The sequence below is a fragment of the Etheostoma spectabile genome, unplaced genomic scaffold (genome assembly GCF_008692095.1).
Source record: "Etheostoma spectabile isolate EspeVRDwgs_2016 unplaced genomic scaffold, UIUC_Espe_1.0 scaffold00018692, whole genome shotgun sequence".
Classification (NCBI taxonomy): Eukaryota; Metazoa; Chordata; class Actinopteri; order Perciformes; family Percidae; genus Etheostoma; species Etheostoma spectabile.
Genome location: NW_022604404.1, coordinates 1 through 15,693, shown reverse-complemented (window position 1 = coordinate 15,693; position 15,693 = coordinate 1). Strand labels below are relative to the sequence as shown.

Sequence of the window (15,693 nt, the reverse complement as noted above, 5' to 3'; positions counted from 1 at the left end):
CCACTCACAAAAAGACACACAAGCTTCTAAGTCTAAGATGATAATACACTACTGCATATGCTTCCCACCTAACACCACAACATTATTTCACAGTTACAAAATGGAAAGAAAGGGTGGTCTTTCATTTACCATCAATTTCATATCACCACCTTCCAGCACACAATTTCAAGTAGGTATTAAATAATTCTTTATCCAATCATTCATGGCGGAAGGCAAATAGCAGTTAATTGTGATGAAACTTAAAAGCAGTCTCCAGGAATTTGTGTAATGTTAGTCACATTTCCATCTTCACTCCCTCATTGCTTCACTATCCATGTGTGTGTGTTGTGTGTGTGTGTGTGTGTGGTGTGTGTGTGTGTGTGTGTGTGTGTGTGTGTGGTGTGTGTGTGTGCCTATGTGGTTTATGAGGACATTTTGTCTGAATACACGCCACACTATGAGGACATTTTGAATTAACGGGACAGGGCCGATGTCCTCATAATTCCGACAACGTAGAAGTGTTTCTAGAAGCCTAAAAAGCTAGAATTCAAAATTTCAGCAAAAGTCTTCATAGTACACAATTATCTGATTTTGTGTATAAATTGTGTATCGACAAACGCCCCAAGAGGTTGGTCTTGGTACTGCACCCCCTCATTAATAATTCACACAATGTGTAAAATTCAGAGCTTTTGATTGGCTCTCAGCCGGAAGGTCCACATAATACTGGGTTTTATCAGGAAAGCTGTGTATTCTACAATTAACAATACAGTATCATGATGAACCAACGCATTGACACCTGCACCTGCCTGTGTGAAGAGAGGAGATCAGAGGTAAGACTCACACACAGCTACATGTCTGGTCCAGAAACCTAGCAAACTTTATGTTGATGTTGGTTGCTAGTTTAATGTGTTAACTGTAATTGATAACTAACTCTATACTAGTTTAGCTAACGCTAGCTAACGCTAGCTAACGCTAACGGGTTAGCTAATCCTTTTAACACTGCCCAAACTAAGTTAGCACCAGCTAGCGTTAGCGTCAGCGCTAACGCTAGCTTACGCTAACGCTAGCTTACGCTAACGCTAGTTTAGTTTGGGCAGTGTTAGCTAACGCTAGCTTAGTTTGGGCAGTGTTTATCTCGGGTAAATGTTTCTAATTCGAAAGTTTGTGTTAACACAAAACTATAATGTTAAACTAACAGCCTGGGCACGGATTTAATATGAGTTAACCCTCTGAAGACACTATGATTTCAGCCAGTATTACTGTCTTTCAGAAGCTGTAGTGGGCCTGATATTTAATGTAGCATGAAGATAGTGCTATCATATCAAACTAGGCAGACAACTTAATGCATTCATTTGTGCATTGGGTGCTGCACTATGTTAGGAAGAGGGATAAATAAGGCTCCAAAGTTAGGTTATATTTTGTTGAGGGAGAAACCAGCATGAGTTACTAGTAAAGCAAGGCAGGTTGATATGTATTGCTTATTTGTTTGGTACGTTTCCTATACAGGCTGTACTCTTAAAGACAAAGTCAACCATAAATACTATATGTCTGCAATAAGTTAGTTAACAAAATTATGATATTTCTTTTCTCTGTCTTTATTAAAGGGAGTCAGCATGTCTGTAATGAGGCCACAGAGAGCTAAGATTAAGCCTAAAGAAGAGGCAGCTTATTTTTCATCATTGGGAAAGGACAAGGATGGATTTACTATAAAATATATTAATTCATTCAAAGGTGAGTTGCCAAGGTAGCAAAATGTATATCATCCTTTTAATTATTGTATTAATCTCATCACACTCACACATCCTCTGTTCTTTTTTAGGTCGAGGAGTGTTTAGTTGCCGCCACTTTCAGAAAGGAGACTTTCTCATAGAATATCGAGGGGAAGTCTTAAGCAAAAAGGAGTATGAGTACCGACTAAGACTGTACCATGATGCTCTGATGGTTGAATTATACTACAATGGGAAAAAACTATGGTATGTGAATTGTCACACTTAATTCGTAGCATCTTTTGCAAGTTGAATTCTTCTCAGAAAAACAAACTGCTATTTCATACAAACTCAATTTCAGTAGTTGTAGTAGTAGTAGTTATTGTCGTGGAGGTGATTTATTTATTCATTCAGCATAGTGTGCTTCTGTCATTCTACTTTTACATCTTGTCATCCTTATCTTTTGCCTTTCAGTGTGGATGCAGCAAAAGAGGATGACTCCTTTGGCAGACTTGTCAATGATGACAATATAGACCCAAACTGTTGAAGGAAAACCTCATCTGTGTTTGTTTGCCATCAAGGACATCAGGCCAGGGGAGGAGATCACATACAACTATGGAGACTCAGACTGGCCGTGGAGATCAAAGGTACAGAAAGAAATTTATTACAGAGATGTTTAGATTGTTTCTCTCTCTGCAAACAAGTTGGGTTGTGAACTCTCTGCTATCAACAACAAGTGTTGTTGACTTATTTGTGCATTTCAGCTTGACCTACACTTCATTTTCATTGAATGAAAGGTGAAGTTTGACTCCTGTCTGTCATGCAGTGCACTCAGTGTAATGGCCCAGACCCATGATGTTGTGCTGTTTCTCCTCTACCAAATTACAAAATGTGTTTGTTGACAGGCACTTGTAATATGTAAACAAACACAAACCAAATTTGGGAAATCATTAATCCAACATTCCTTTTAACAACATTGGTGATTGAAATGAGCCAACTCTGTGTTAGAGCAGTCTAAACACTATCACACAGCACCATTGCATCATGGATCAAGCTTCTCCACTTTATTGCTAGGAATGGGAGATGAGAATGACAAAATATTCACTTTGACTCATGTCGGTCTGTCAATCTCTCCAATGTATAGAACAAGGGGAGCAGCGGGTGAAGATATACATGTGTGACTGATGTTAGGGGATTGTAGTGATGGAGTTCAATGTTTCAGAGTGAAGAAAACATTTCCTGACTGGCTTTCCTAACAGGCTGCGTAACATAGCTGAACCATTAAAGCAAGAGAGCAAGACTCTTCCACTGCCACTTGTATTTCTGTCAGTCATTTGACTGAGGCAGAGGGTCACCATACAGCTCAAATATTGACTTAATGTCCGTGGAATGTTGTTATGATCATCAGATTTTTTCAGTTTCAAAACATTTTTGACAGGATATTGGAGGATACAGACTAGGGCTGCACAATTGTGGCCAAAATGATAATCACGATTATTGTGATCACGATTAATTCACAATTATTTGTTGATTTTAACCAAAACATGTTTTATTGTCACATAGGCTATTTATAACTGCTTTCACATCCATATTATGCTACATTCTTATGTTGAAGTTGTATGTTGTATAGACACACATCTGCAACACATGTAAATGAAAATTAGCCATCTTAAATATGTAACCTAGCATATATTTTAAAAAAAATGTATCTCTGTGAAAGCTTCTTCACTTGTTTTCAACAATAACTGATTAAAGGAGCTGGGGAGGGAGAGGGAGTGCAATGGACGTTTATGCTACTCACAGAGAGACGGCTGATTCATTATGGATGGGTCCAGCACGGGTCGAACGGCGGGTCAGCGAAATTACAGGTTGTGTTAATGAAATCCCTGTATCGTCACTGCGCTGCATTTTTATGAACTATAATATTCTGCTCATGGGTCACACCTCATTCAGGTCCAGCAGCTCCGTCTCACACGCCATTACTCTACCAACTGAAGTTGGTTGCGTTCAATAACTTCTTCTGCGTTCTTTGCCATGGCGGCCGCGATAGCAGAGTTACCACGGAAACACTGGTACAAATACAGGTTTGCCCCTCATACTTAACAATATACAGCTGTGTTAATAACAACTGGTCACTGCTGTTGTCTGAATAACACAGACGGGACAAGATGTTGCGTTTACTGGTAAACTGGTAAACCTTGAGACCGACGTATAACCAACTGCTATCTGTTGAGTTTTCCTCACGCTACTCTGTCCTCTGTGATTGTCTACATCTAGAAACTAAGCTGCGCGGTGCAGGGAACTACTCTGACTGGCTCATGAGCAGACAGCGGTTTACGGAGCGGTAGATGCGCTATGCAAAAAAACTCAGCGTTCTATGAAATGACGCATTTAAAAAAATCGCTCGATCACGCAAATTTGATCGTGGCAAGTCAAATTCGATATTGAGATTAAAATTGTATTAATTGTGCAGCCCTAGTGAAGATACACTCCTCAATATGTCTAAAGTGGTTATTTAAAGACACTCTAGGGACAGTGTATTTAGATACTGTGACTATATAGTATGATTGGAAATGGATTTATAGGGCTAAATGTTGTACATACACAGTCCTCAGTGTACATGTACTGGTCAGTTGTAGACATCTAGATGACAGGGTATTTGGACATTATCCCTCCATAGTGGGGGCGGCTGTGGCTCAGTGGTAGAGCGGTTGCCTGCCAATCGGAAGGTTGGTGGTTCGATCCCTGCCCCTGCAGTCATTGTCGAAGTGTCCTTGGGCAAGACACTGAACCCGAGTTGCCCCCGGTGCTGCGCATCGGAGTGTGAATGTGTATGAATGTTTATCTGCTGAGCAGGTGGCACCTTGTACGGCAGCCCGGCCACAGTGTATGAATGTGTGTGAATGGTGAATGTTTCCTGTAGATGTAAAAGCGCTTTGAGCAGTTGTTAAGACTGGAAAAGCGCTATATAAATACAGCACATTTACATTTACATAGTACGATTATTGGAAAATGTCACTCCGTATATATGACGTTAGCTATGTAGTATAATTAGTAGTATCAACATTTCTCTATAATATTATATCCACAAAAATTGAAGTGGAAAGAAATCACTTACATTTTGTTTTTGAATCCAAACTTTTAAAAAACCCAGGCTATTTTTTATCATCCCTGTGTGGATGTGGTTTATCAGGTTAATTGACAGTGACATTAACAGAAGACCAGTTCACATGGAATGCCATGAAATAATATGTAATCACAAGAGAAAGGAGTTAGGTATTGCAATAGAAACTAAACGGATTGCTTTATGTTTTTAGCCATAATATAAAATAAAACTGAATTAACAATTTGTGTAAAAACACTTTTAGTTTCATTATTGTGTGTGTTTATATACAGTAAATGAGACAGAAATGTAGTGTAATGATAGTGAGTGTAAAAATCATCTTTGCATAACACAATACAAAACTTAATAGTATCCATACACAGTCCTCTTAGTGTGTACACCTGACCAGTACATACACACTAAGGACTGTTCATGTATAAAGTGTAAAAATCGACTTTGCATACTCGCAATACAAAACGTAATAGTATCCATACACAGTCCTCTTAGTGTATACACCTGACCAGTACATACAAACTAAGGACTGTTCATGTATGAAGTGTAAAAATCGATTTTGCATACACACAATACAAAATTAATAGTATCCATACACAGTCCTCTTAGTGTATACACCTGACCAGTACATACAAACTAAGGACTGTTCATGTATGAAGTGTAAAAATCGATTTTGCATACACACAATACAAAACTTAATAGTATCCATACACAGTCCTCTTAGTGTATACACCTGACCAGTTACATACAAACTAAGGACTGTTCATGTATAAAGTGTAAAAATCAGCTTTGCATACACACAATACAAAACGTAATAGTATCCATACACAGTCCTCTTAGTGTATTCACCTGACAGTACATGCACACTAAGGACTGTTTGTATAAAGTGTAAAAATCGACTTTGTATACACACAATACAAAACGTAATAGTATCCATACACAGTCCTCTTAGTGTATACACTGACCAGTACATACAAACTAAGGACTGCAGTACAAAGTGTAAAAATCATCTTGCATACACACAATACAAAACGTAATAGTATCCATACACAGTCTCTTAGTGTATACACCTGACAGTACATGCACACTAAGGACTGTTTTGTATAAAGTGTAAAAATCATCTTTGCATACACACAATACAAAACGTAATAGTATCCATACACAGTCCTCTTAGTGTATACACCTGACAGTACATGCACACTAAGGACTGTTTTGTATAAAGTGTAAAAATCGACTTGCATACACACAATACAAAACGTAATAGTATCCATACACAGTCCTCTTAGTGTATACACCTGACAGTACATGCACACTAAGGACTGTTTTGTATAAAGTGTAAAAATCGACTTTGCATACACACAATACAAAACGTAATAGTATCCATACACAGTCCTCTTAGTGTATACACCTGACAGTACATGCACACTAAGGACTGTTTTGTATAAAGTGTAAAAATCGACTTTGCATACACACAATACAAAACGTAATAGTATCCATACACAGTCCTCTTAGTGTATACACCTGACAGTACATGCACACTAAGGACTGTTTTGTATAAAGTGTAAAAATCGACTTGCATACACACAATACAAAACGTAATAGTATCCATACACAGTCCTCTTAGTGTATACACCTGACAGTACATGCACACTAAGGACTGTTTTGTATAAAGTGTAAAAATCGACTTTGCATACACAATACAAAACAAACGTAATAGTATCCATACACAGTCCTCTTAGTGTATACACCTGACAGTACATGCACACTAAGGACTGTTTTGTATAAAGTGTAAAAATCATCTCTGCATACACACAATACAAAAACTTAATAGTATCCATATACAGTCCTCTTAGAGGATACACCTGACCGGTACATACATACATACTAAGGACTGTTTCTGTATACACAGCCCTCAGAATGTCTTTAACCTTTTCACAATATATAAAACTCAAGAATACATTTTTTAAAGTTACCTGATGAATGTTGTCTGGGCAATATTCAGGTATGACAAGTGTCATGTCTGGTCAGAACTGGACAGGGGACTTGACTGGAGAATCTCCCTTGCCAAATAACTTTAATATTGAGTGTGTATGGATACTGTTATGTGTTTTATTAACAGACAAGTTGTACATTATTGGGTTCCCTTGAAACTTGGTTTCTTACATTTAGTATATCCTTGTAATATTAGATGCATAACATCTTCAATTGGTTCAAATAATCTATTTATGGTAAGATTGTTGAGAAATGGATTTTCAGGGCTAAATGGTGTACACAAACAGTCCTTAGTGTGAATGTACCGGTCAGGTGTATACACTGTGAGGACTGTGAATGGATACTGTTAAATTTTGTATTGTGTTTATCCAAAGATTAATATTTACATTCACTATCATCATTACACTACAAAACTGCCTCATTTATATCAATATATTTACCTTAGTATGTAATTGTATTGTTAGCTTTCAAGAGAATCAGTAACTTCACTCATTTGTTGTCCATTAATTTTCCAGTAATGGATGTCACGATGCTGCACTGACATAATTACTGTGAATGGCTGAACACATTTTATGTTTGCATATTGTATATTTGAGCCCTTGTTGTTCTCTTAAATAGATCCACGTGTTGTGCCATACTGGTTATCTAATTACTTTTTTTTCCAATTTTCTATGCTAGATTTCAACGGAGACAGAGGATCACCATGCCGTCGTGATATGTGACAGCCTCAAAGATGTTGAACAGGTGACTTCATTTTAAACGTTGATATTGATATCATATCTTTTCTGTAGCAAAGCAGTTTTTAAGGTAATGATATTTCACGGTTCCGATACACAGTCCTCAGCTTACAGGTATTTTTCAGGTGTATACTCTATGAGAACTGTGTATGGATACTGTTTAGTGTTTCTTTATTGGTGTGTATGTCAAGAGGATTTCTTCACTTTACTATCATCATTCACTAGATTATCATCTTATCACAATCATTTATCATTTCTTAGATCATAATGTTTATTAGCTTTTAGGATATCAGTAACTACAGTCATTTGTTTAACACTGGATGTCACTGTGCTGTACTGATTAAGTTTCTGGGAATGACTGTACAAATATTCATGTGAACATACTGTAAACCTGAGGCCAAATCTTACTCCTGTATAGATAATTAAGTTGTTACCTCACTCCATATCTACAAGCATAATCTTATTTTGCCTTACTGGTTAATTAATGATAATTTCCCCCTTTTTCTATACAAGATATCAACTGAGGCAGAGGGTCACCATGTGGTTGTGGCATCTGACAGCCTCAAAGATGTTGAAAAGGTGACTTAATCTCAATTTAATGTTGATATTGACATCAGATCTTTTCAGTTGCAAAGCAGTTTTACTAGATGTTGATATTTGAGGGAGGGGTATGGATAATTATCTTTTAGGATATCAGTAACTACAATGTTTAAAAATAGATGTCACTGTGCTTAACTGAATACATTTCTGTTAATGATTGTACAAATATGTATGTGAACATACTGTAAACCTGACTCTTTATCTTGCTCCCCCTTTTTCTAAACAAGATTTCAACTGATGTAGAGGATCACCATGCTGCCGTGGTATCGGACAGACTCAAAGATTTTGAACAGGTGACTTCATCTCCAGTTAATGTTGACATGTACAGTACATTACATCTTTTCACTAGCAAAACACTTCTGTTATTTGAGGGTTTAGCTACACAGGCCTCAGTTTACCTATACGGGTCAGGTATTGACACTAAAAGGACTGTGAATTTGGACACACCCTTTATTGTAATATTAACAAGATATGGGACTCTGTATGTTTGTTTAAGTAGTATTAGTAGTATTAATATTTCTGTTCAATATTAGATCCACAATAATTTTAAGTGGTTGATTTTTTTCCTGTTACAAATAAAATACAATTCTTCATTAAAAACATGAATGTCCGGGCGCGCCGGATAGCTCAGTTGGTAGAGCAGGCACCCATATATAGAGGTTTACTCCTCTTCATTTCTTCTGCTGTCTTGTCATTAAAGGCCTAAAAATGCACCAAAAATAATCTTTAAAAAAAGCCGTTTTTCATCATTGTTGTGTTTTATTTTAGGTATTGGATGAGAGAGATTCTCCTACCATGCCTCCTCTCCTTTCTTGTCCAGACATGACAATTCCTGATTGTCACTCGGACAATATTCATCAAGTAAGTTTCTTTAATAAAATAGTTATTCTATAAGTTGTTCATATTATTAGGAGAAGCAATTGGTATTACTGTCTTTCCCTGGTTAATGTTTAATGTTTAGGCAACATTTCATTTTTTTTAATTTAATTTTGATCTGCACTAAAGGAATAAATTATATCTGGATATATCATCAGTCACACAGTAAAGGTTGTATTTCAGCAAAAATGTTTTGTATCATAAGCTTCTTTATCAACACTAAACTAAAATTATAATGCTATCTCAAATATACATTTTTGTCAACAGAACTGCAAACACGATGTGGTTTCCTCAGTAGTTCCAAGCTTCGAGAAATGTGCCGTGTGCAACGGACCCTTTTCTGCCTTGAGATGGCTTAGTATTAAAGGTAAAGCTGAGTATATTGTCAGGGGACAGGGAACTGAAAAAGTCGACCCAGACATTCAAAACACTGTATACCTCCAAATGGTCTGAACTTGTCTCTCACACAGCTTTGACCACCTTGAATGAGGAACACTTTAACAAGCCATCTACCCTGCCATTCACAGAAGATCTGCAATGTCTCCATTGACAGGCCACCTGTTGAGGAACCTCCAGGCACCTCAGACGGTATGTTCCTCTATCACAGACTGTATGTTCCTCTACCTCAGACTGTATGTTCCTCTACCTCAGACTGTATGTTCCTCTACCACTGACTGTATGTTCCTCTAACACAGACTGTATGTTCCTCTACCTCAGACTGTATGTTCCTCTACCTCAGACTGTATGTTCCTCTGCCACAGACTGTATGTTCCTCTGCCACAGACTGTATGTTCCTCTACCTCAGACTGTATGTTCCTCTGCCTCAGACTGTATGTTCCTCTGCCACAGACTGTATGTTCCTCTAGCACAGACTGTATGTTCCTCTGCCTCAGACTGTATGTTCCTCTACCACAGACTGTATGTTCCTCTGCCACAGACTGTACTGTATGTTTCTCTACCACAGACTGTATGTTCCTCTGCCTCAGACTGTATGTTTCTCTACCTCAGACTGTATGTTCCTCTACCACAGACTGTATGTTCCTCTGCCACAGACTGTATGTTCCTCTGCCTCAGACTGTATGTTCCTCTACCTCAGACTGTATGTTCTTCTGCCTCAGACTGTATGTTTCTCTACCCAGACTGTATGTTCCTCTGCACACAGACTGTATGTTACTGTATGTTCCTACTCAGACTGTTCCTCTACCTCAGACTGTATGTTCCTCTACCACAGACTGTATGTTCCTCTGCCACAGACTGTATGTTCCTCTACCACAGACTGTATGTTACTCTACCTCAGACTGTATGTTCCTCTACCACAGACTGTATGTTCCTCTACCACAGACTGTATGTTCCGCTTCCACTGACTGTATGTTCCTCTACCTCAGACTGTATGTTCCTCTACCACAGACTGTATTTCCTCTACCTCAGACTCTATGTTCCTCTACCTCAGACTGTATTTTCCTCTACCTCAGACTGTATTTCCTCTGCCACAGACTGTATGTTCCTCTACCTCAGACTATTTTCCTCTAACACAGACTGTATGTTCCTCTAACACAGACTGTATGTTCCTCTACCTCAGACTGTATGTTCCTCTAACACTGACTGTATGTTCCTCTACCTCAGACTGTATGTTCCTCTGCTACAGACTGTATGTTCCTCTGCTACAGACTGTATGTTCCTCTAACACAGACTGTATGTTCCTCTACCACAGACTGTATGTTCCTCTGCCTCAGACTGTATGTTTTTCTACCTCAGACTGTATGTTCCTCTTCCTCAGACTGTATTTTCCTCTGCCACAGACTGTATGTTCCTCTACCACTGACTGTATGTTCCTCTACCACAGACTGTATGTTCCTCTAACACAGACTGTATGTTCCTCTACCTCAGACTGTATGTTCCTCTACCACAGACTGTATGTTCCTCTGCCTCAGACTCTGTTCCTCTACCTCAGACTGTATTTTCCTCTACCTCAGACTGTATTTTCCTCTGCCACAGACTGTATGTTCCTCTACCACTGACTGTATGTTCCTCTACCACAGACTGTATGTTCCTCTAACACAGACTGTATGTTCCTCTACCTCAGACTGTATGTTCCTCTAACACTGACTGTATGTTCCTCTACCTCAGACTGTATGTTCCTCTGCTACAGACTGTATGTTCCTCTGCTACAGACTGTATGTTCCTCTGCTACAGACTGCATGTTCCTCTAACACAGACTGTATGTTCCTCTACCTCAGACTGTATGTTTCTCTACCTCAGACTTTATGTTCCTCTAACACAGACTGTATGTTTCTCTAACACAGACTGTATGTTCCTCTACCTCAGACTGTATTTTCTTCTACCTCAGACTGTATGTTCCTCTAACACAGACTGTATGTTTCTCTACCACAGACTGTATGTTTCTCTAACACAGACTGTACGTTCCTCTACCTCAGACTGTATTTTCCTCTACCTCAGACTGCATGCTCCTCTGCCTCGGACTGTATGTTCCTCTGCCTCAGACTGTATGTTCCTCTGCCTCAGACTGTATGTTCCTCTACCACAGACTCTATGTTCCTCTACCTCAGACTGTATTTTCCTCTACCTCAGACTGTATTTTCCTCTGCCACAGACTGTATGTTCCTCTACCTCAGACTATATGTTCCTCTAACACAGACTGTATGTTCCTCTAACACAGACTGTATGTTCCTCTAACACAGACTGTATGTTCCTCTAACACAGACTGTATGTTCCTCTAACACAGACTGTATGTTCCTCTACCACAGACTGTATGTTCCTCTAACACAGACTGTATGTTCCTCTACCTCAGACTGTATGTTCCTCTAACACTGACTGTATGTTCCTCTACCTCAGACTGTATGTTCCTCTGCTACAGACTGTATGTTCCTCTAACACAGACTGTATGTTCCTCTACCACAGACTGTATGTTCCTCTAACACAGACTGTATGTTCCTCTGCCTCAGACTGTATGTTTCTCTACCTCAGACTGTATGTTCCTCTACCACAGACTGTATGTTCCTCTGCCACAGACTGTATGTTCCTCTACCTCAGACTGTATGTTCCTCTAACACAGACTGTATGTTCCTCTACCACAGACTGTATTTTCCTCTAACACAGACTGTATGTTCCTCTGCCTCAGACTGTATGTTTCTCTACCTCAGACTGTATGTTACTCTACCACAGACTGTATGTTCCTCTGCCCAGACTGTATGTTCCTCTACCTCAGACTGTATGTTCCTCTGCCTCAGACTGTATGTTTTTCTGCCTCAGACTCTATGTTCCTCTACCTCAGACTGTATGTTCCTCTACCACAGACTGTATGTTCCTCTACCACTGACTGTATGTTCCTCTACCTCAGACTGTATGTTCCTCTAACACAGACTGTATTTTCCTCTACCTCAGACTGTATGTTCCTCTGCCACAGACTGTATGTTCCTCTACCACAGACTGTATGTTCCTCTACCTCAGACTGTATGTTCCTCTAACCAGACTGTATGTTCCTCTACCTCAGACTGTATGTTCCTCTACCTCAGACTGTATGTTCCTCTAACACAGACTGTATGTTTCTCTACCACAGACTGTATGTTCCTCTACCTCAGACTGTATGTTCCTCTGCCTCAGACTGTATGTTCTCTACCACAGACTGTATTTTCCTCTACCTCAGACTCTATGTTCCTCTACCTCAGACTGTATTTTCCTCTACCTCAGACTGTATTTTCCTCTGCCACAGACTGTATGTTCCTCTATCTCAGACTATATGTTCCTCTAACACAGACTGTATGTTCCTCTAACACAGACTGTATGTTCCTCTAACACAGACTGTATGTTCCTCTACCACAGACTGTATGTTCCTCTAACACAGACTGTATGTTCCTCTACCTCAGACTGTATGTTCCTCTAACACTGACTGTATGTTCCTCTGCCTCAGACTGTATGTTCCTCTGCCTCAGACTGTATGTTTCTCTACCTCAGACTGTATGTTTCTCTACCACAGACTGTATGTTCCTCTGCCACAGACTGTATGTTCCTCTACCTCAGACTGTATGTTCCTCTTCCTCAGACTGTATGTTTTTCTGCCTCAGACTCTATGTTCCTCTACCTCAGACTGTATTTTCCTCTACCTCAGACTGTATTTTCCTCTGCCACAGACTGTATGTTCCTCTAACACTGACTGTATTTTCCTCTACCTCAGACTGTTTTTTCCTCTACCTCAGACTGTATTTCCTCTACCTCAGACTGTTTTTTTCCTCTACCTCAGACTGTATTTTCCTCTACCTCAGACTGTATTTTCCTCTACCTCAGACTGCTAGCGTGTTCATTGATGTTTGATTTATTGCATGTAGACTTTGCTACTGTAAGTTTCAATATATTCCTAATTAAGTTTTTATTTTTCATTCACAGATATTGACTCTTCCCTAGAAGGCACATCTACAGGTACGATAAACTTTGAAGTGATTTAATAGTGTCCCGAATGAATGAGCCTCTGCTTGCCGTTTGTCCCCTAACTCAACTGGTCTGTTTGGTGGATCTCACTCTTTTGCTTTACATTGTGTTCCACTCAAGCACTCTCCTTTTTTGCTTTACACTAATATTGGTTAGATTACTTACATATATATTGAGATTGCCATCACTTTTATGATCTCCATCTCCTAGCCAGTTGCTGTAGAATGCTCCAAAGCGTTTGAAAATGAAGTTTACATTGTTTTGTAGATTTATACTAAGCTTTAAATAAAATTACAATTGAAATGAAGATTAAATATTAAAAACAGTGTTTTAGTTGACATTGATAAGTATTTTTTTTCTCTTTTGCAGTGTTCAACGAATACATAGACAGGGTGAACAAAGAGCATGGCAGGACAGCAGAGGAGCATGACCAACCTGGTGAATGCAACACACCAAAAACCCTACTAGTTGGTCACCTTTTTAGAGTCAGTTGGTTCCCACTCTGCTCTGTCTGAATAGAAAGCTATTGATGATAGTAATTCATTCATTCCTTCATGTGCTTCACAAGATAATCATGATAGTTTAAAGGCTGTGGTAGGATTTTATTTAAAAATAGAATCCATTTGGATGTGATTAGGGGTCTGCTTATGTGAAACTGATCTGACTGAATATCCCTCCTAAAACTCGATTTTCACATGTTCTTTTTTTGTGTGTGTGTGTGTGTTATGAAGTAATTTAGATTTTCAGGATGAAATACATTTTACATAGCTCACAAAGTTTGACATAAAGAGCAGCCCAGAAAGACCTTAAACATAAAATAATGATCTATGAGAGCCAACCAGTGAGTTTTACACATTTTAAATAGGGCACGACAGAGAGCATTAGCATTTGATCACTACATGGTATTTACCAGTACCAATACCGTCAGATGGGAAATCAAAATCAGGAGAAAAAGTCAGATTTGTGCATGGCTAGTTTACAACACTTTGAAGTTGTTGATTTACTAGGTAAAAACATTTCTGTGCATAGGTGTACTAAGGCATGTGGATTTCCACTGACCAAGTATGTTTTATCACTTTTGTAGTGTCTCCTGGAGATTGCCCGGAGAGACAGAATCAAAGAAGGAAACGGAAAAGGCAGTGGTTCCCAAAAGAGGTTGCCGCTATAATGAGACATTTTAAAAAGCACATTGCCAAGGGAAAACTGGCCACAAGAATGCAGTGCAAGAACGCTGAACATCCTGATCTTGATAAGCGGTCACTTCAAAACATTAGAGTCTTTGTTAGAAATCGGGGCATAACTCTGAAAAAGAAAACCAGCCATAAAGTGTTATGTTGCTGTTATGATGCAATGATGTTGTAGTTCTTTGTTCTTAAAAAGGGCAAGTTTCTGCTGATGCCTCAGTTTTTTTTGTAAACTGCTGTTTGTATTAAAATGGCACTTTTTCACTGACTGATGTCATTTGTCTGTTTGTATAATCTGTCTTTTACGAGGTAACACTGGATGTAGGTTACCAGTCATATCCCACTAATAGGATTGTATTTCAGGAGAACACTGAGCTTTAAAGTGGGCCTACTGCCTCAGCCATGTTATGTCCTATGTTATATGCATGTGTACCTTATTAAATACCACTTGTATTAGCAATGACTTTGAAGTTTGAAGCAAAAGACATAAATCAGACAATAAATTGGTTGCACACAACTATCTATATCTATTTATGTATGTATATCAATATAAATATAAAAAGAGAGAGGTTTATCTTGTCTGTTAAAAACTGTCCTCTTATGTTAGGTGTGTCCTTTTAATGCACAGTGCCTTCACTTACTGTGTATGTGTGTGGACATGTTCCTTTAATCATGATTGACCCTTTAATGCACCTCAATGACATTTTTGTGTGTGTGTATAGCTGATGTCCTCACAAATGGGCTAGTGCTTATAATTTCGATTTGTGTCAGGGGCGGGGCTTATGCACCTCATTAACTTTGTCCTCAGAATTCGCCATGTTGTCAGGTTGTTACATTTTGAGTTGTTTTGTGTGTATTCAATATTTGAAGTGGATTTTGTGTTGTATGGCTTAAAACAGATTTTTTGATACCAACCACATCTTTGTGAAGCAAGTGGAAAGGGGAGCCCCTCTAATGTAGCAAAAACCTGTTTGGGCCGCAGTGTCCCTTTAGTACACATAAACCCGTATGTGTGTGTGTGTGTGTGTGTGTGTGTGTGTGTGTGTGTGTGTGGTGTGGTT

General features: G+C 38.9%; 1 long non-coding RNA gene across 2 annotated transcripts; it reads left to right on the top strand.

Moving 5' to 3' along the window:
- Nucleotides 1-821: 821 nt before the first annotated feature.
- On the top strand, nucleotides 822-14,769 carry LOC116681724 (uncharacterized). Of its 2 annotated transcripts, none has more exons than XR_004330082.1 (12): nucleotides 822-1,710; nucleotides 1,799-1,952; nucleotides 2,160-2,332; nucleotides 7,471-7,536; nucleotides 8,043-8,108; nucleotides 8,357-8,422; nucleotides 8,898-8,990; nucleotides 9,273-9,372; nucleotides 9,533-9,593; nucleotides 13,407-13,439; nucleotides 13,818-13,886; nucleotides 14,533-14,769. It is a non-coding gene; the product is annotated as an uncharacterized LOC116681724 (long non-coding RNA). The 2 variants fall into 2 exon arrangements; XR_004330081.1 differs by having other exon boundaries at nucleotides 9,476-9,593.
- Nucleotides 14,770-15,693: the final 924 nt, after the last annotated feature.